The following is a 22,332-nucleotide window of genomic DNA, read 5'->3' on the forward strand; positions in this document are numbered from 1 at the left end:
ACCTTAAAAGACACAAAAAAATTAATGCAAAGCTCATTAACATCCTTGTAGTTGCTAATGCTTTCTCTCTTGCACTGTCCAAGTATCTGAATTTCAGCTTCAGAAGAGTGCTGCCTGTAGGGATTTGAGCTGCCAGTTTAATTAGTGTTCAGTAATTTCAATAATGAGTGACAATTCATTGGGGCTTTTAGGTTGGTCTTCTGTTCAGAAGCAAATCAATAATCTGCTGTTTTTCCCCTTCTTTCAAGACAAGAAAGTGGCATGTGAGTTACATCAGTGGAGAGAAAATAAATGAGGAAAAACACAAGTCCCTCAGAAACTTGAGAGGCAATTGGCTTTAATGGCGTGGGTAGCCTACACAGTTTGTTTTGATGTTATTGGATGAAAAGGAAGGTCTTTAGTAGCTGGTAAGGGGCTTCCAGTGAAAACAATTTGCCCTGGCTGAAGCCAGAGTGATTTGGGTAAATGAGCTGAGGTATAGGGATTATCAACCTAATCCCTGGGCTACCACCTCAAAGCATATCTGAACAATTGTAGCTAATTGTACTCTAAGTGTATGGAGTTGGGTGTTCTGTGTGTACACTGACAGTGAGACAGGTAGTTTTTTGTTCTTAAAAGATGGTGAATATCAGTTAGCACACAACACCATCTTGCTTTTATGTTTAGATTTGAATTTAACACCACTCTGCTTTTATATTTCTCTTTGGTGAGAAAATAACTTCATGCTTATTTTAAAAAACACTGCCGCATCCCTATCTTTAATCATGTTGTACTACATTTCACTTATGTTTATTCGTGTTTTGTATTATAGACCTTAAGTAAATGTAATTTCAAGAACAAAAGTTCATTTGACCTACTACATACCATTAAACATTTAAACATTTCATTGTTCCTTATCTACTAAAAATATATACAGGTACAGTATGTAGCAGTTCACCTATTTTTAAATAATAAACACCATATGGTGAAAAATATCTTAATGTATGCTAAAATTATTATTAAACTTACACACAATTATCTGTATGAAAATGAATACAGAGGAGTAAAATAATTCAGAATATTATTTCAAAGAGCCCAGACATACTGTATTGTCTTTTCTATTGTTTTCACTACTATGAACTTTTGATTTTTAACAGATTTTCCTTACAGTGAGGTCTAGCACAGCCCCTGGGTTTTAAAATAAATGCTGCATCTCCAGGAAGTCTGTAACTAGTTGTTGGAAAATGTTGCCTGAGGCTATGTTACATTATCACCACCAGAGACAGAAATTTCCTGTATAGACCAGAATGGGTTAAAAAGTTTGTCAGAAGAAATAAAGCACAATTTCACTGAATAAATACACATTTTAAACATGTTTCCATCTTAATTTAAAATAAAACTACTCATAGAAACAGCATATTTTCAAGCTCTCTGAGCATGATTAATATGAATCCATAATGAGGTTATTACTATATATTGCTAATTAACTACACTCAGGTAATCCCCTGCATTTAGGTAAGGTGAATAAAATAAAACATTATTGTACCATCATATGCTGAATGCAGAATCAACACACTAATAATGTCGTTTGATATGTTAAAAATCATTATGGATTGCTTTAAAAGGCATTTTAAAGCAGTTTTATTTATTATTCATGATATGGCATATTTACAGTAATTACACAGCTCAGTCTTTAAATCCGATTATTTAAGGAAATACTGGAAGAGGGAAGATGAATGGCTCTGCCTGTCTCACTTTAATAACTACAGGTTCATTTGCAGGACAGAGGCAGGATTGTTAGTAAGCTGAGTGGCTTCTCTTCACCTTGTGTGTCATTAGTCTCAGGGCACCTGCTAACAGACCTCATTGTAACTAAATCTCATCAAAGGATTAAATAATACTAGGCCTTCAGTAAAATACGAAACATTGAGAAACATGGACCTTAGCTGTCATGTTATGTATGAGTTAATCCATTTTTTGCAAGGTGTTTTAATAACATGCTTCAAACTTTGTACCTTTTTTCCACTTATGTGCTGCGATCTAAATTATTATCAGATTAATAACGAACGAAAGCACTTTAACCAATATCTTTATTATAACGGCAATATTAATATCTGTAATGAAAATATTTATATATACTCTTCTCACTTTGTGTGGGATCTGTTAGCTAGCTTGGAGGGTGGCCTTTCCAGATGGATTTCACAGTCATTTCTCTGTGTGCCACCAGGCAGCCTTATGCTGTCCCCTTAGAGGAGTGTCTCCCTGAGGCCTGGCTTCTGCTAAACCCCAATACTGGGACTCATACCATTCCCTGCTGCACATCCTTCATGTTTATGCACACAACCCGTCGCCCATGTCTTTTTCTCTGGCTTCCATTCTGTCTCCGTTCCACTCCTTATCTCTGCTTTTCTCTCTTTTTACTCTTTTGACACTCACTTTATGTCTTGTTTGCAGGAAGGTAAAATAGCAGGCATTTGATATCATCCAATGTATATTCATGACTGTGACAGAGTGATTAGCATTGCTACCTCGCAGCACTGGGGCTCTGGCTCTAATTCCAGACCAGGGGTGCTGTCTGTGTGGAGTTTATATGTTCTCCACATGTTTGTGTGATTTCCTCCGGGTGCTCCAGTTTCCTTCCACAGTTTAAAAACATACTGGTAGCTTAATGGTTGGCCTCTGGGAAATCTGCCCTGATGTGAGTGTGTGCTTGTCCATGTTTGTGTCTGTGCATCTGCCCTGCAATGGACTAGAGTCCCATATTGGATGTAACCTGCCTTGCAACCTTTGCTTGCTGGCGTAGGCTCTGAAGTGGAAGAATTGGTTAAAATATAGATGGACGGTGTATGCCTGAAAAGTTATCAAAGACAATTTTCACATAGTTTGTGACATTACTGGTAACAATGATTTAAACTACTAAATTATTATAGTGGCTAATATGTAATGATGCACATAGATCTTTATTTTTTTTTCACATAAAGCCTGTTTTCCAGCTGGAAGCATTGATTGGACACTAGCCTGTCTGAGTATTACTCAGATGGGGGAATGTAAAGAGAATGGCTCCAACTTTTGTCAGTCAGTGTACATAGCCTCAGCATGTATTTGGGAGCTCTGATGGCACATAGCTGGTACCTACTGTATAATGTGTTTTATGCCTTGGCTGAAATTACCGAGCAGAGGTGCAACACATTAACTGTGAAAACTCACACTGTCATTGGACACTAATAGTGGCATCTGTGCTCAACTATCCCAGCCTGATCCTACAATAGGTCTTTCCCAGTCACATGCCATGAGCAATGCCAAGTGGCTTAGAATTACCCTGGCAAGGACCTTGCTTGGCACGATGATAAGAGGGAAGTCCTAATAGATGAAGTATAATGTCCAGCTTGTTTGTCATGCACAAGGACTTCGAGGGCTGTTACTAAAATCCCAGTAACAACTGTCCCATCCAAACAGCACAGAAAGTTTGACACTGGAAATTATAAAGGCCCACAGTCTTTCTCCATGTCCTAAAGTTCAGTTTGATTAATTGAGTATTGTTAAATGCTAGGCTAGGCATTGTGATACAGTAGTTGAAGAAGTAATGTTTTGGCTATTTATTTTGCCACAAAAACATAAATCCTGTGTCACAAACAACTGTGTATGTATTGTCTTCTAGTTTCACAAAACAGGAAAATTTAATTTTACTAGGCAATGTATACCTGTGCTCTAACTACAGAACTCCCTTTCATTGAAAGTGAAGTGCTGTGATCTTGATTAAGAACCTTGATATTGATGACTAACATAGGAATTAATTCTCTGGTCCTCAAAGTAATTTCAGCCTAGATTCTGTGCAACATAGGTAATACATTAATGGTGGTAGAATAATTACATACACTGGTAAATAAACAGGAATTTAATTAGGGACAGACAAGCAGACAAATGGGCAAAAAACATTCACTGATATCAAATGAAGAAAGAGTTTATTGACAGCCAAACACAAAGTTCAATTGAAAGAAATTGTGACTGGTTGATTGGAGGTTACAGTAGTGTGTCATTCATTCAGACAATCAGCTACTTCAACAGAAAGATTCTATAAATGCATTCAGATATAAAACCTATGGCAGTAGATAGGCTAGCTACTGCATTTGGCAAGCATGCTTATATTTTATCTTATGTATTGCAAACGCTACAGCAACACAAGAAATAGCTTGCAACAGCTGTCCACATTTACTCAAGAGCCCTGTTTCAGAAGTGCTTGTTAGGGTATCTACACTATGTACTGTTTCATATCACAGGTGATGCCCAGCTTCACTTCGCTAACATTCATGGATCAGCCATGGAGACTCCATCTGCTGGCTCCAGAATCATCCATCCGTGAATGAAACCTTACCCTCATTAAACCTTTCAGCTGCATTGGGGCTACATATATTATCAACATTAAAAATTTACTTTATTGTCAAAAGTCTTTACAGTAGACTGTCTGTGTGTTACAAGGCTAGCAGTGGGTAGAGATTCACTTTAGGGAATAGGGAATCAGTCTGAAATGGGGTTCTAGGAGATCTGTATCTGTTCGAACGGAAAGTCACTTCACATGAGCAAGGCCCCTTTTACAATTTAACTTTTTCTGACAGTTAATGGGGATGAATCCTTGATGATCCATTTATTTATATAAGAACTATCAAACTATCATGGCTATCAATTGTCATGTTCATCGACTTCATATTCCCCTTTTATTTCTGTCGTTGGCAGCCTGCGAGAATTCCTATTTCAATTTAATAATAATTAATCTTTTTACTATTGCGGATTACCATTACATTTACATTGCCGCAAACACGTACAAAGCAGACACCCTTTCTTTCAACCACCATGATTGTTTTTGTTAGTGAGCATTGTGTACATTAGCTTTTTTCTACATTTCAAGTTGTCAGCTCAAGCAAGCAAAACGTTCTTGATAGGACTGTAATGGGGTATTAAAAACAAAATGTGCCCAGCCATTATTACTCCCCATGGGAGATAAATACAGTAGTTGTGTTGACGGGGATGATTTGAGATGCCCATATTTACATGAGTCACGCTATTCTACATCTAGTCTGTCTAGAGATTTTCCAACCATATTGCGGTGGCACTTGACATGAAAATTTATCACCACAAATTTTTGAAAGTATCTGAACCTCTTTCTTACTGACCTTTTTCAAGGAACTTTTTATTACATTTGTGTTAGAAAAAAAGTGCAATCGTGATTTACAGGGAAATATTGTACAAAATATCCTCCAAAAATATTGTACAATCTCTATATAGAGTAACTTATTTGAAGAAATGTAATAGCATGTCATTTGCAATGTACTGCATGTGTCACAGGCTATGTGCATTTTATGACAATGTTAGACACAACCTGCCCACAGTAGGTGAAATATTATGATACCCTGCTATAAAATTAAGCAGGGGCCGGCTATACTAGAGGTTGAATATAACATCATAATTTTCTGCACAAAGGGAACTAAAGTGCAGTGTAAATTGTAAACTGAGAAAAATCATAATATAATTTTAGAAATGCCATTTGAAACTGTAGGAGAACAGAGGCAGATGGATACATTTTGTTTAAAAGAGAGATCTACCCTATAACATATAAAGGTTAAGCATATATTAAACACATGATACTTTTGTCTATTTGAATTGCCCTTCAATTTTTAAGAAATATTGGATTTCTTGTTTTTGCCTTTCTTCCTTGCTCTCACTCTATTTTTTGTATGGTTCAGTTTGAAGACTTAAGCAGTGTTTCACTTTTTTATTCTTTCCAAATTGAACAATTGGAGCAGTAAATATCCCTGCTGCATATCTATTAAAATCATGATTTATTGCTGTTAAGTATCATCTAACTTGTTCACCAGGTGCTCACATGTTATTGTATGAAACCCTACCTGGGTTTAAATCACATGAAAAAAAAACAGAAAAGTATTCAATTAAATTCCCACATTGCCATTTGAATGTGTGTGGGTGAAGGACATTTGTTATAGATTTAGAGTAAGCAGCATCTCATAAAAATTTCCAAGCAGCCCTCCTCTTCCTACCCATTTTTTATTTCCTGTATGGATTCCCACAGTTTACTGGTATTTCCTGTTTCAGACTGCAGGCAGAAGGAAATAAATCCCGGAATTCTGGCATTATCTGAGGAGCATCCTGGACACTGTAGCATTTATCGACAATTGAGTGTTGTCATGGGATATTGAAATCCTGCACTGGGCCCATTTACATTATTATTTCATGGACTTGCCTTTAATCAGTTCCATTCCTCTGCTGTGTGCTCCCTGCCAACATGTGTCTATTGTATTTAATAGTTCTGTGACAACAAATTTATGTTGCTAAGCTCCAAAAAGTAAACCTCACCAAAATACCTCCACAAACTGCCTTTACAGACATCCAGCAAGGTAATATGGAATTTATTCGTTTTGAACTGACCATAATTACTTCCAGATACTGGCTGCCCCTCCATGTCGTACGTCAGGACACTTTTTCTTACTGTAGTATGAGCCAAAAAATTCGTTTTTTTCTACGAAGTGTGGCTTTCTACTTCTGTTGCAGCTTTTCCTCCTTGTCAACTGTCCTATTTGTAACCACAATAATTTGTTTTCATGTTAACCATACCTATGAGAATTCAACATTATTGTAACTTGCTTGAACTTGTTGGAAAGGTGTCAAAATACAGTATAGGACCAAAGTCTGTTTCCATGTTGTTTTGAAAGCCAATTTCTCTGAATTGGTTTGACTACAGGATTTAGACTTTGAACTGCTAAAATACAAGAAATACAGGAATACCGGCAGTTAAGGAGAATTGATTGTTTTTACTTCATCACTTACTACCAATTGTTTTTATAAGGTAATGAAATTTAATTGCCATATGAAATACTAAGTTTTTACAAGACTCATTGAAAACATGTATCTGCTTTACAATGTATTTTTACCATAACAAAAACACAATCTTTATTAAAAACGATCCTTTAATGAAATACTATCTTTGTAATCTACTATCTTACATACAATCTTAATTTTTAAAGGCAAATAATACTTTTTATCACACGCATCTGTGTTGAATCTCAAGCTGAACTTTAAATAAAATGTTATACCTTAACAGTTGTAGTTTGGTATGTATAATCTCAGTTTTAAAACTGACAGCTACACTGTACAGAGTATTTCAGACAACCATACAAAAGGTCTCAGATTAAAGGAATCTTTTAGAGTAGCCATAACAATATTTGTATCCACCCACCACTTTCACAAAGGATTTTCCTCACAAGAATTTAGCTGTACTATTAACATGCCCTCTTTCATGTTGCAGTGTGAGAAGAGTGAGAAGGATATTTTCACAATACCAAATTTAAAGTTCTGTGGTATCCATTAATATCTTTAACTGACTGAGTGTAATTTGATTTAAAAAATATTCTACATCCTTAAGCAATGCAACCCTACAGATATAAATCAAGTATAATAAGCTTGTACAGTCCTTAACTTAAAGAAAATGTAGCCCAGCCCTGTGTCCCTAGATGAATAAAAACATACTGGCTGTGTTAGATTAAATTGCAATCCATCCAACATGTTTCCTTTACTTCACATCCGTAATTGTTTAAGACTTTTTTTCCTGCTCTTTTTTTTAAGCATTACAAATGTAAAATATTACATTGCTGGTAGCTAGTGTGCTGTTTTATTCATTCAGTGGCCTTGGTGTTCTAGGAGATGAGCAGTGGGACCTTGGGTAAATCCAGTTGACTTGGTGTTAAAGTTAACATTAACAACAGTAACAACAAGCTCCCAGCGATCGACTGTCACTGACCCTTCAACATCACTCAAAAGCACTATGATTCCCAAATTTCCCCTGTTAGTGCAGATACAAGCCCGAGCAGCAGCTCGTCACCAGTTCTAAAGCCTGCCCCAGCTCTGGGTGGTCTGGGGACTTATCCCACTTCCTATCTCATTTGCCTGCAAACGCCTTCACCTTGTCAGGGCCAATAATTATCCAGTCAGTGATGCTCAGAGCTGCCAGTCCTTAAGATTGGATTAGATTGAAGAGGCTGAGGTTTGGTTCCTCTGTGCATTTTCTCAGTCAGTTAGTGTATCCACCAGGGGCCGAGCAAGGCCTACAGCAGAGCTACACTAACTTTCTCCCCCCTACCATCTACCCCCTCCCCCCCCACCTTCTTATTATGGAGCTTAATAACAGCAGGCAGTGTATTAATATGTAAGAGATCAAGAGATTATTGATTAGAATCACTTGCCTAATATCCCCTGTCTGTCATGTAGTTCAGCAGGCCTTTCATGATTTTTTTGTGTCAGTCTATTTAAATATTCATGGCAGAGTTGCTTTGTGCCTCTACAGCTGAATTTCTAATTAATCTGTCAAAAGAAATACAATATGCCCCTAAGCTTTATTATCATAGGGGTCAGCTGGAACAGAGCTGGCCTGGCTAGGCCTAAGGGGTAATTAACAATAACCATGCAGTGTTTACCTTGGTTCATACCTGTGGCCTAAAGGAGTGCAAAATTAGACTCAAACCACTTCAGTCTGCCTTTGAAGCACCACGAAATGCCAGCCTAAATCATAATGATTGGGAGGAGAGTGTAGAGAGCTGCTAGTGTGTAACAACATAATCAGCAATTATAGCAGGGAAATGGGGAGAAGCGGGAATTTTATCTCATTAAAACGACCCAAGAAGAAAGTTTTTTTTTTCTTCCCTGTCACTAGCTCTTTTCTTTTGAATTCAAATGATTTTGCTCTAAAGGTGAGGGGGGAATCTTGAAATTTAATTCAAGAGCAGAAAGCCAGACCTAATTAGCGGTATACTGTGGCTAAAATATGAATGACATTTGCTCCAGCAGACACCTAATAGAGGAAACTGGAGTGAAGCATTAAGTTTATCATTCCTCTGTCAGTTTATTTCCTGTCATTATTGTTGCCTTAGTTCTTCTGTCAAATTATGGCCCCTAATTTCTTTTCATTTTTTATGAGATCTGTTAATGAGGACCTTTAATGAACTCCAAAAACGGACCCGATCCTTAAAAATTAAAACAGGATCCTCCCGTCAAGGCGGTCTGTCAGAATAAAACTTAAACAGTATCATTCCTGGACAATTTATTTCTCTCGTGATTCTTTATACCCCACGCATATTATGGGGCTGGTTTAATTCTGCTTTTTATGTGACTTGTTAATGTTCCTTTTTTAGGGGACTCTTAATCCCCTCCAAAAACTTGTAGAATATCACAATAAATCAGAACCTGGCCCCTCTAATGACAATTTATTTCAGCCATTAATTTTTATTCTCTTGCCACATTATGGCACCTAGTTAAATTTCCTTCCCTGTGACCTTTATAGATGCATTCTAAAAGTTAATACTTGGAAAAGTTGATATTAAAAGGCACAAGTTTCTTCGCTTACTTCTTATTTTTTTACTTTTAAAAGATCAGCAGGATTTCCACATAGTGTGTGAATTGCTACACAAATAGTAAAGACAAGTTCTTTGGCGTGTCATTACAGGTTAAATCTGTGAATTCATGCAGTTATGTACTAATTAGAACACATACTATATTTAAGCTTAATATACAGAGAGATATACAGTATGGAGTAAAGGTACTGTAAATCCATGCAGCATATTAAATGACTTATTAGTTCTTGTTTTAATGCCATGAGGCAGACATAGACTATTTACCTACAGGTCAGACATGAGTAGAGTAGAAGGATTAACACTTGGCCGGCATCCTGATGTTGAATTAGAGGTTGTTTATTAGCATGCACTACATTTATCACTAAATGTATCATAATCCCAACTACTCTGTAGGATGCGTGAATCATTACACAGTGCGTCACTCAAAAATCACAGAGTTGTCTGTTAGCCCTCCCTTGGTCCTTGCCTTGAAGTGATAAACCCCTGCCTCATTCTGTTTTGATGGCCAGCCATTGGATCAGTAGACAACATCTACAGTATGTTAAATATGTGAATCCTTTTGTGGAGTCAAAACATTCTATTCCAAATTGTGAGTTTGCTTTCAACTTTGTTTGACATATCTGTATTTTCACATGGAATCCTGAGACTATTAATATTTGTGTTTACTGCTGCTTGGTGATGAACAAACTTATTAAGGTACATTGGGAATTTTTGCCTGCAGCTATTTGAGAAAAAAGTCATTACTCCAAGGTTTCACTTTCTCTTTAATGTTACCCAAATTATTTACAAGAGTATCAGCCTTCAAAACATTATCTACTGTTTTCCCATTTAAGAAAAAAATCCATATTATACCTTCCACTTGTTATATTGACAATTACAGTGATTATTTAAGTTCAATACAGTTGCTGTTCAGGTGCTGACAGACCAACTATTTCGGAAAATGGAATTGACAGCTATTTAACATCAGGTATTGATAAAGCAGTGTTGCATGAACTGCAGTTTTTTAAGTTCTCAAGAGTCTCAAATTACATGCTGTATATTTGATACTAATGATTGAAATCAGATATTTTACAATTATTATTCATTTGAATACTTGTCAATCCTGATTATTTGCCAGGAGAGCTCATTTTCAGTCACTTTAATGTTTATTTCCATACAGTTGTAGTCTTTCTGGTGTCAATGTTATTGCACGTCATCTGAGTAAAATGATGCCCCTTTCAAACACAGATAAGCAGTGCATAAATATAATAATCAAAGGCATGAAATGTGGGTATTTGTCTACGTTAAAATTGTAAACCACCATTTATATTTCTCATTAGAAAAAAATATTGTAACACCAACTTTTACATTTATTGCTACAACCCTCTGAGGGGCCAAGACACTACATACGTTCCTGTAAAATGTATAATTGTCCCAGTCACCTGACATTTTCATAGTGCTGTTCTCACCGTCCCCACAAGTAAGTTAGCATCAATCCCGGAAAAGACACTGCTTCCTATTGGTAATAAAAACAAGTCCTATGGGGTCACTCTTCCTTGATGAACCAAAAACACCATGTCCTGGCAGGGCTCAGCTAGCTGTGTGCTGCAGCCTCAGGTATACTGTAGGTGTTCCCTAAACCCAGGCCAGCAATGCCTGGACTGTAAGTGCACAACCTGCACTCCGTGTAAACATTCATCTTTTGAGACTTTGAGTCCTCAGAATACATGTATACCTTTAAGATTTGTGGAAAAGATTCTCAAAATGTATACAATGTTGGTGAAGGTTAGCATAATGCACAACTGTTTTTTGTTTTTCTTCAGCTCAGTATAAAACAGAGGTCTCCAACCCTGGTCCTAGAGAGACCTAGTCCAGCAGGTATATTTTAAATAACTTTAATAATTTAATAAACTTTAATAATTAAATAGGTGATTATTAAATTATAGTAGGTTATTTAAAAATCGTTTAGGATTACAATTCAAGTACTCTTTTACCATCAGGGAACACAGTATTTTACAGTTGCCAATCTCAAACAGGTGACCTATAAAACAAACTGGATTGCTGCTACCAGGATTGGGGAATACATACTGTATACTGTATAGAATAGCCAATGTCCCTCCTTACAATTCTTCCCAACAATAGGCACACCCCTAAATATTCCTTATATGTTATCTAATTTCTGTTTTGATTTTTTTTTTAAAATATACTCTTAATTAATAGCTCCAAAGTAAATCTGTTCAGATGCATAAGGTCATATTAAAGTTAACTCAAAAATACAACTCATAAGGACTTCAACAGGCTCGATTTAACTCTGAGAATGCGGACATGACTCTTGCTCCACAAATACAGCATGTGACACCAGCCCCAGCCCCCCATACTCCCGAAACACCATCCACAACATACCCCGGGGTACACGGTCATAAGTCTGCAACATGTGCAGGCACCCCTACCACCATGGATCAGTTAAATCACTCTAGCGACCCTAGCCACAGAAATAGATCCTGTCCCAGATGGTTCCAGCTCTGCCTCCTGAAAGGATGGCATGTCCAATGGATTCAAGAGTTCCACCTTTCAATGATATCCCCCCAGTGGAGGTCAACATTTCCCAGCCCTTGCTGAACACAGCCTGGGTGACGTCACCACCTTAACCGAGTTGGCCAATGGTTTGCCAGAACATCCTTGAGGCCGCCCGATAGTCATTCTCCATGACCTCTCCAAACCCGCTTCAGCGACCATCGCAGCTGCAGCCAAGTGTAAACTCCACGGATCACTAATCGGCTTACTTAATATGACACACAAGCAACATAATAATGAATCCACTCCATGTGTACAGTATCATTGTATCAACAGTCACTATATTTTCAGAATATCAGAACAGTAATCTTCACCAATTGACAGAGATCGCTGGATTTTAGGGGCTTTTAGCCACCTTTGCTAAAAATCCTTAACTAGAGAATAGCTTAGGCATGTATTTTTTGTCTTGTTTTTGATATGAATTAAGGCATCATAACAGTACAAATGAAACATGTGGGAAGCAGATTAAATTTATTTTTCTTTAAGTGTTTATTATGTCATGATTAATGGGGTTTATAAAATTATAACCCGTTATATTCATTATAGTTGTTATAGAGCAGGAATAAAAATACATTATATCCACAGAGCTCTTGTAAGAAAAGCTTTCAAAGGTGATAGTTTCCCTAAACCTCCTTATTATTCAGTCAATACTGAATACCACACAAGCCTTGTTTTTTTTTCCTTTAAAAGAAATCCATCAATCTCTTTTGAAATTATTCACATTTATCCCAATTATCCCAATTGCTGTTGATTGCACCATGGGTTTCTTCAGAAGCACCTTTTTGAACAAGCTTTACAGATGGATGGGAAAACAGGATTTGTTCAATTCAATGCTTAAAAATCATTTAGTTACCAGATGAAGTAAAGTCATAGGCTAGTATAGTAAAGGTGTTTACTTCTGTACTTTAGTAGGAGAGTGTTGCTGGGTCAACTTGCTGGTATGTATCAAAAACAATCTTCATATTGCAGCATCGTAACTTACTTTGTCTTATGTCTGAAATATTTTAAATGTCATCTCCAGCTGAAATAATATAAAGAGAATGAAAGTTGTAAATGATAGTAAGTAAAGGTTGACTATATTAGATGAGAATTGTACTGGAAATTTCCAGTGTTTGTGAAAGATATTGTCATACCTCTTATTGTAAGAAGCAGAATCTGTAAGAATTAGTTACAAGAAAAGCTTTGAAGATTTTCTGCATAATGTAGGATTTGTTGCACCTAACATTAGTCCTAAGGAAGGATGTCTGAAATTTTTGTGCAAGACTTATCAAAAAAAAGTTTACAGATGAAAGAGGGTGTACTGTAGAAATGTAATGTGTAATAAACACAGTGATTAAAACGTATTTTTTCTTGTATTATGACAACAATATACCTGTATGAAGAATGCATATTATATTGTTTTTTCATTGAAATTATTGATGACCTTTCAAGAGAGGGATTTATTGTACAGTACTTGTATACATCCATAGGGGTATTGGTAAAAAAGTTACAAGCTTGTATAGCCCTCTAGAATCTTACCTAATGACAACCCATGAAAATAAATTATGCTACAATTGGAGAGGATGCAATCAAGGTCCACAAGCTGATGTTCCTAGTATACTGAAAGATTCTGGCTTGTTGTTCATAGGAATCCAGGTCAGTTGTTAATATGGCAAAGTCACAGCCAGGACTGTGCTTTACTGCCTATCCAGACATTAAAAAGAATTTCATATTTCCTAGATTTCTTTGAGGATACACTTCCTTTGAGAATGAATTTCTTTTGAGCATATCCAAAGTATTTTTTGTATAGAGACTACTTCACATAAATTAATACTGCATATATGTGTATAAATATATATGCTATACAGACAGCATATTGATAGAAATACTTTTCTGTGGTAAAAGCAAAGAGACATGAAAAATTAGATTGAAAATGCTGTTTTAATAATGTCGAGTGTATGGTGTACAAAAATAGCATCTTATCACACTGCTGTGCATTTTACTGCCCTTCTGTAAAAGTAATAAAAAGACAAGAACTGTTTTTTATATTTGATGGTATAAGTATTCCTTTATATTACTTTTTATATCTATGCAGATTCACTTAAGTATATAGAGATTGACCTGACTTCTTAAAGTAGGCAACATGTCCCTGTCTGAGTTTGTTTATTTTTCCTTTCAGATACTGTATCTTTTTTTAAAAAATGGTACTTTTGAAGGTATGGGATCCTCTTTGAGTTTTGCTTTATAGACTGATGAAAAGTCAGATCATAAGAATGTAAACAAGTTTCATAGGAGCACACAGCTGAAACTGTGTCTTCCGAAGTGGTTCAGTGTTTGCATTGTATGTGTTATCTAAGGCAGATTCATGTTAAAACTTTCTATACAGCAAGCCTTCTCCCAGGAGACAGTGATAAACAATATGCTAATTCAACATGTTAGTTTGTCACTGCCTATTTTGAAAATTATTTAAACATGGGCGCATCTGTGAATGGATTTAAATGTCTGCTTGCCGGCTGGACACATCTCAAAGACCTCAGTTATCACATTTTATATTTAAAAAAATATATTCAGTTACAGTCTGCCTTTCATTGGTTGAGGTGGTGTAATCTTAATATAAATCTGTTATATTTCTATCCTATGATATAATTGTTATTTTAAAAAATGACATTAATGTTAAGAATGCTGTTTCTCATAAAAATAATAGATGATAAAGTAAGGGTATTAATTTTTTTTATTTAGAAATTAGTAGTAATTTAATGTAAAATTCTGTATTTTACACCAGGTCAGTGTCATCAGGTTTGCATATATTGAATCTCTTTTAGCAGTTTATTGCTACTAGTTTTTGTAAAAAATACAAAAAATAGTTGTACAGATAAAATCTGCTAAGACACAGAGGCAAACCACTGTTGAACTTTGATGGTCTCAACATTAAATATAATATAATATAAATAAGGGACAGTGGAAGTGTTCATATGCCATGTTGCTGCTTGAAAATAAATCCTTTGTAGTGTGTGCTCCTCTAATAACAACATTGCTAATTAATAAGTTCTACACAATTATAAATTAACTTCGGATCAGAACTCCGGCTTTGCATATAATTTCCTATAATCGCTAAAGCTACTGCAAAAACATGTCTCATATCAACCGTAACTTTCTTATTTAACACAGACAGGCGAGTTCTCACCGGGTTTAAATTTACAGCAAATTATCTCTGCTGGGATTTGGCAAGAAAACCTAAAATCACAGCAGTAATTTTTTTAATTTGAAATAGCATCCTTAATCGTCAATTTTTTTGCGAGCTTTGAAGGAATTAATCTTAATATTTTAATGTTATTACAGGAGGAGGAAAAAAAAGAGAGAGTGGGTGATAATTCGTTTTCGTAACTGTTACCACCTATTTCATCGCTTCTGTAAAATTATTAGGGTGGACCCTGCATGCTGTTCATTTATAGCACCTTTGTGGAGAGACACTTACTCCGTAATGATAATCCAGTGTAATTAAAGGTGGGAATGTGTGGGGTTCAGGCACTAGCTACATGACACATAGTCGACTGCCGTTATTCCTCAGTGGTTTATCAAAGGCTACTCCTTTAATATGGAGATTACACTTATGTACTTGTCTCTACTTGAAAGGCATTTTCCTAATTTACTTATTAATGAGATGTAAATCTATTTATACTGAGGCCCTCAAGTTTGAAGAAATGCGCCTATTGAGCAAGCCATAAATCCAACAATTTGAAGAGAAGAAAAAAAACCTCTGAGCTTCTCATTCTTGTTCCGTTAAAAATTGATATAGTCTATGTTAAATTTATTAATATTGCTTGCTGTCATTCAGTTTGCAGCTGTAACTGAAATACGACTTGACAGCAGCCACATTAAAGATGTATGCCATTGTATTCAACAAAGATTAATGAAGCCCAGTAAAAATAGCTGTAAAGGAGAAAGTGATCCGAATGTAAAATCAGTGAATTAAATGAGGCCTTGCATACCATTTTTTAATATGCACCGGGGAAAGTGAGAGAATGAGAATTTCGTCTTGCAAGGTCCATTTGGGAGTGTTTCCATATTGTTTGAATATCCACAAACTGGTGAAAGGGATTCTTTAGGAGCAGATAAGCCATCTATGAAGACTAAGCATACTTTTATCAAGTTGTTGGAGTTGAACACTAGGCAAGTTGTTTTAGCAGTGTAAAAAAAAGGATTTGAACACTCAACCTTTTTATAGCACAGCAAACAAAAAGGGAGTATATATCAATGTTTATAATGGACCACTCTCTGGAGTCCCACTGTTCATAAATGTCACAATCACTAACTAGGGGCTTATATTTACATTTCTGAATTGGAGTGCTGTACAGGGCAATTATTGGATGAAGTTAAGTATCATTTACAAATACATGCTACAGAATAAGAAGTCTGTTTTAAGCTAGTGCAAGTCAGTGCAAGATCAAGAACACATTCGAAAAAATAGTCTTGTACTAGTACTTGTATAATGGTGAAGTGAATTGTACTCAAATAACAGTAATTTGTTTTAGAAAGCCATTACAACAATCCTCAAATAATTCCAGGAAGCGGGGTTAGAAAGCCAGAAAGGTTTCTAGCTGGCTAGAAAGCAATTCCTATTGCTAGATGTTTAGTTTTTCTGCCTTACAGGACATAAATCTTAAATCATTAAAAGTGAAAAGATCTGTTTTGTAATTGTCGATACCACAAAAAATGACCCACAACTTGTAATTCTGCATTTTACAAGAGCTCAATTGGTCTGGACTGAGAGATTAAGCTGGGAAGAATAATGTAAAAATGTATCGTCAAACCTTTTAAGTTAAAAATTAATATTAATGGCCTTTGAAAAAAGGCTGTGTGAAAGTTTCTAGACCTGAGGACAAACACCAGGACAGATAACTATAGAGGTATGATAACCTTACAAGGGGCTTCAATACCTTGTCAGACCTAGCTTATCATAAGAAAGAAAATGTGCTGAATTTGCACTTCACATGGCTATCAGATGGAGAGTCCCATTGAAACATTAGAAGTCTTGATGGGCAATAGCAAAGATATGCCATAGGGAAAGAGAAACAGAAGGCTCTTCACAAGTGCATCAGAAACTCAGAAAGTGAAAAATTGAGTCATGGGCCCAAGTTAAAAGAATTACTGTATTTTAAGAACATTATAATCAAAATCAAATTAATGTTATGCCACAGTGTACATTATATGATAATATGACATTTGATGTAACTATATATTTTGTTAAACTGCCTGATTATAAAATAAATAATTATAGAAACATGTGTTACACTCTGATCAGATTACGTCATAGTATTTTGAACAAGTTTACATTTCTACTATTATTGTAGAATTGTCCAATTTGATTACATTGATTAATGATTACAGCAACTGTGAAGTGCCTTGATGCAGTGGTTCAAGTATAACAGCAGAATTGTGCTTATGTCACTTCTTTTTTAATAAAACAAATGGGTGACCTTTTAGATTTGAAGCCATATGTGTGGGGGAAATTGTTAACAATAATTTACTATACAGTTTCCTCAAAATATTTTCTGACCTGTGTCTTTCCGCTTGGACGGCAATATTTCCTCAATTGAGTTACACGTGTAAAAAGACTGAAAAACACTAAAGGGCTATTCTTTAAAAGACTTTAAAAAAATCGATCTAAAAATTGAAATTCTAATGAAACTCAAATGCTAATTAATCAGGGAATATTGATTAGGTACATATTGTTTTCTTTTATTACACTTTTAGATATTAATATACACTTAACCCCAAGGCTATTTTAAACCTGCCAAGGGTTGAAATCCCCTGTAGCTCCCTCCTAGAATATAATTGCTGTGAGAGACTGGCTGGCGGCCCCAAGTAGTTTTTATTTAAGGACAACTAAACCAATGGATTGTCTCTTTATGGTAAGTTCTGCAAAAATCTAGAAAACTAAAACTGTCTTGTGTCTACTAGAATCTACATATCATAGTATTTAAAAATAGGCTTAGTAATAATTATAATAATTTCTTGCATTTACAGGTACATAGCTCATTTCATTCCAGGAGATTCCAAAACACTTCATGCATTACTTCATCTTCTAGACAGCAACAAACAATCTGACAATTATGAGCTAGATTACATTAGGTTATATAATGTATAAAAATATAGTAAACGTATGAAGGAACTACTTTAAAAATAATCTAGCTCATACATCAGAAAAGCACAGTGGGAAATGTAGTTCCAAACGTCACCTCTGAGAGTCAATTCTCATTTTTTTAAAAATGTATATTTTGGGGTTAGTTTCAAGGAAACATTAATCATTATATTTTCTTGCTTATGATCTAAAAATGCTGTTACTAAATGCCGTTCCCATGTGCAGAAAATAAATGAAATATTAGTACAGTACATATTTAAATTTTCTCCCCAGGCAGTTTCCTGTGTTTTTCTATTTTTGTGTACTATAATATTCACCAAACAGTTTTCTAGCTAATGGCTTGTTACAACTTGGTTTTGCTTTCTCTCTGCCTTGTGCGCTGTGCTCTGGATTTTCATAACAAATTGCAATGGTACTCTGAGGGGAGGGAGACATTTTCAACTTCCCGTAGTAGAAGACGTTTAGAATTGTTCACCCTACAGCACTACAGAGTCAAGCTATGCCTTGGGAGGTTCAACACACTGTGGGTCTGTTAAACACTGAGTAGGAAAATTTACAGTGGATATTTCAACTTTGTCAAGAGTCTTCAATTCCTGATGAAGATTTAAAGCAATATTAGCTCAAGATGCCAATTTAAATGATGGTGTCTTGCCAAGTGATAAAATCCTCACCATTCATTTCTCAGCAGCTGTATATCACTTTGTACAGTGACATGTGTTTTTTGTATTTAAATTAATGTCCTTATTGCATACCTCACATTATTTTACCAATAGGGTTATCAGACTACAAAAAAATGTTTATTTGTTGATTTGATCTTTAGGTTTCTCCAGAAACAAAGCTGTATATAAGTTCTTTATGAAATGATTAATAGCCCGATTTTCTTCTGCTTCCAAACCACCAGAAGGCAATATAGAAAACAAGTGGGTGAGCAGGTCAAGTATACTATGAATCACAGATCGATTCTTTCAAAGGTGATATACAATGTAAGCACTGAACAGAAGTTATAACAGATCTAAAACCAAGCCCATATGTGCATTCGTGAAGAGTTTTATGGCATACCGTAACATGGTGACATAAGCATAAGAGGTGAGAGAATACTGTATGACTTCCTGGCAAAGGGCATCCTTTAGAATAGGGATTCATATCCAAAACAGGTATTCCAATGGCATTTTTTTCTACATAGTTATTCATATCTTAGACGTCTTTAGACACAATCACATCAATCAGTACTGTACATGAGGGTTAAAAATTAATAAATTAAAAATCAGAGGTACAGTACACTTAGAGGCAGCTATTTTTTCTTTTCATATTCAATTAACCTCTTAGTCCAATACAGGCTGGAAGTGAGTCAGGGTATAAAATGGGCACAAGGTGCGATTCTTGCTGTCTGGTATGCTTGTCTATCTCAGGACGCTCACATGTTATTGAACTGCAGGAGGAAACCACAGAAGGCCCACACTGTCCTGGGGAAACTTTATAGAGAAGGCCCCCAGACGACAATCAAATCTAGGACTACAATTCTACCCACCAGATAGTAATGCAACATATTACTTCTTTTGTTCTTTTTTTTCTATAGTCTTTTGAAGTATTAAAGAAGAATTATAGCACTCTAGAAATATTCTACAGATTCTTCTTGTGATCATTATGATTATTATTTATACATTTATTGATTATTAAACTTGTGATTCCACTAACCCAAAGGTAACTAATGAGGGGATTCACACACTCACTGGCAGGCTGAATAGGTGGTGTCTTAGGAGATATCTAGTCATGTACTAAGCAATCTGGTTATGGGCTTCTTATCAGATATTCTATATCCACCTAATTTATTAAAGGTCCCCTAATTTTGCAGGATCTGATATTGATGTTCCATTTCTTCATGTTTGCTTTTGCAATATCTTTGAATAACCTCTGCTGTACTCCTCTGGTATACAGAGATGTAAAAGCTGATAGAAGAGAACCTCCTTCGGGAGCCTGGAATATGGCATTCAGATGTGATGACCAACTCAAAGGAGCAGATGACAGATGATCATACAATAGTTTAGATGATTGTGATTCCTGCTTACGAGAGAACACTGTTGTTTGTCTGTTTGTTTTCCTACTCAAAATCTAAAATCTTCTGCAAACAATATTGGTGATATGATTCCAGTCCTTTTAAGTCTCTTTTAGGTTCTCCATGTTATGGCCATGTTGTTCCATGTTACTATCCTTAAACACCAGTTTCCTCAGATGGTCAAATTTGAAGTGCTTCTGGATTTTTTCATCAATATCTCCCTTCTGTGAAAGATATCTCTAAACAATAACTATTTAAACTATTTAAAAAAGTATTTACATTCTTCAGACACTCAATGTGAATCTGAATCAATGGCACTGGAGTGTGTGAATTCAGAGCTTGATGATAGAGAGAAGTTTGGCCTTCTGAGTGTTAAGGGTAAGTCTCATCTGTGTACCTTTGTACTGTAAATATATTAACAATCATCTGCAGATGTCTGTCAAATCACATACAGAGCACCATCAGCATACTGGAGTCCAGCTGGTTTTCATTTTCAATTGTAATTGCTGGAGACTAAATAGTTTACCATCTACTGTATTTTCTAAATCAGCTGAACTCCAGCAGGGAACTTTTGTGACATGACGATAATGATTAGTAGTAATATTAAGTAGTAGTAGTAATAATTAGTGGTTATATCAATATTATTCATTATAAATATGAGATATGTATTCAGGCCTTTAATGGTATTTGGGCTTCTATAAAGAGCTAGACCAAGTAACTAATTCAAGAATTATTGATTTTCCCCATTACCACTTAAATAATGATTAAATTCAAATCCTGTACTGTATATGTACTGTATGTTTAACTGTCATAATTTCAAAACCCACAAATACAATTTGCAAAAGTTTTTTTTTCTTGATTAGTGTTGATATACTTCCTAAAATGCTTCTTTAAAATGCTACTCAAACATTAGAAGTAATTATTTTTATCCCTGAAATACATAATGCTTGAACATACTGAAAATCTAGGTCAGGCAGAATGTAGCTGTTGGATATACCTAAGAACATGAAATCAATTCAATGCATTAGTTATTATTCCACTCTTTGATACACTTCAGACATCAGTCATTATTAGTTAGCCAGCAGTGAGGGTATCTTCACAGCAAGGCTTCTGAAGATACAACTCTCTATAGGTCAGTAGGTGGGATACCTTAGAGATGGAAATAATGACTCCAGTTAAGCATTTAGAAACTTCAAGCAAATGTGGAATAGAAATTGGATGTTTAAAATATAGTCATAATAGTTAAACATTGTGACCAAATGAAAATATTTAAGGGTATAGCTGAAAACTGTAACATGTTAATGTGAGCTTCACTATCCGTGTAATCTATTTTCAACAGGTAATACATTCCGATAACATGTAGCAGAAGAGTAGCATTAGTCCACTGATAAACACATAAGCAGAGACAGGTACTATGCAAACTGAAAAAAACTAAAACGACAAATTCCAGAGAAAATGTAGTGTGGAAATGGGAACTTACTGTAGATGTCGACCTGGATTATCATTTTAAAACTAAACTGAATTCCTTAATATTTCTACACAGCATGGCCAATGGAAAAAATGTGTTCAGAAAAATAAGGGAAAAAGACACACAATGCCACAATTAGCTATGTAAATTCTGTTTTGATCAGTGATTTCAGAAAGTTCTCTTTCGTGAACAGACAATAAAGGGAAGCCCATTAGCCAAGAATGAGATTTTCTCCCAGACGCCTGAAATTATCTTTCAGGACAGAGGGCTCACTTTTCCAATCTCAGGTGTATGATTAAAATCAATTAAATCACTCTTCCAATGTCAGCAGCAAGATTCTCCTGACAAATGAAATTATGCTAAAAAAGTGTTCGTCGCACTCCTTGGCCCTGTCTCAGCATCACTCACATCCACAAATGAGATTAAAATGTGCAGCTTGGGGATTTCAAAGAGATATTTTCCATAAGAACATGAAAAATCCTAGGAACCCTATGTAAGTAGACTTTAAAGCCTCTGGTGGTGTACTCTATCAGTCTCTTCTCTGTATTCAGGATAGATTCATGGCTAACCAAAAAAAGAGTTTCTTAACTTAACCCATTTGAGGCTCTTAACAAGAAGCAAAATGAAAAACATAGGTTCTGAACAACGTCCCAAACATTTCCTTCAGGCTTCCAAATGTCTGAAACTGACAAACATGTAAAGAAAATATATTTATGTTTAGTCATTTCCTGTTACTGTGGCAACT

The 22,332-nt window shown here is 35.6% G+C and overlaps 1 long non-coding RNA gene across 1 annotated transcript in view; it reads left to right on the plus strand.

The window, feature by feature from the left end:
• LOC148661393 (uncharacterized) overlaps positions 1–20,966 on the plus strand; it is a 93,171-nt gene extending 72,205 nt beyond the window's left edge. Inside the window, exon 5 of the long non-coding RNA XR_015939530.1 lies at positions 20,002–20,966. This is a non-coding gene — a long non-coding RNA (uncharacterized LOC148661393). The remainder of the gene's footprint in view (positions 1–20,001) is intronic.
• The last annotated feature ends 1,366 nt before the right edge of the window (positions 20,967–22,332 follow it).

This window comes from Lepisosteus platostomus, chromosome 6 (genome assembly GCF_059453375.1).
Source record: "Lepisosteus platostomus isolate fLepPlt1 chromosome 6, fLepPlt1.hap1, whole genome shotgun sequence".
Classification (NCBI taxonomy): Eukaryota; Metazoa; Chordata; class Actinopteri; order Semionotiformes; family Lepisosteidae; genus Lepisosteus; species Lepisosteus platostomus.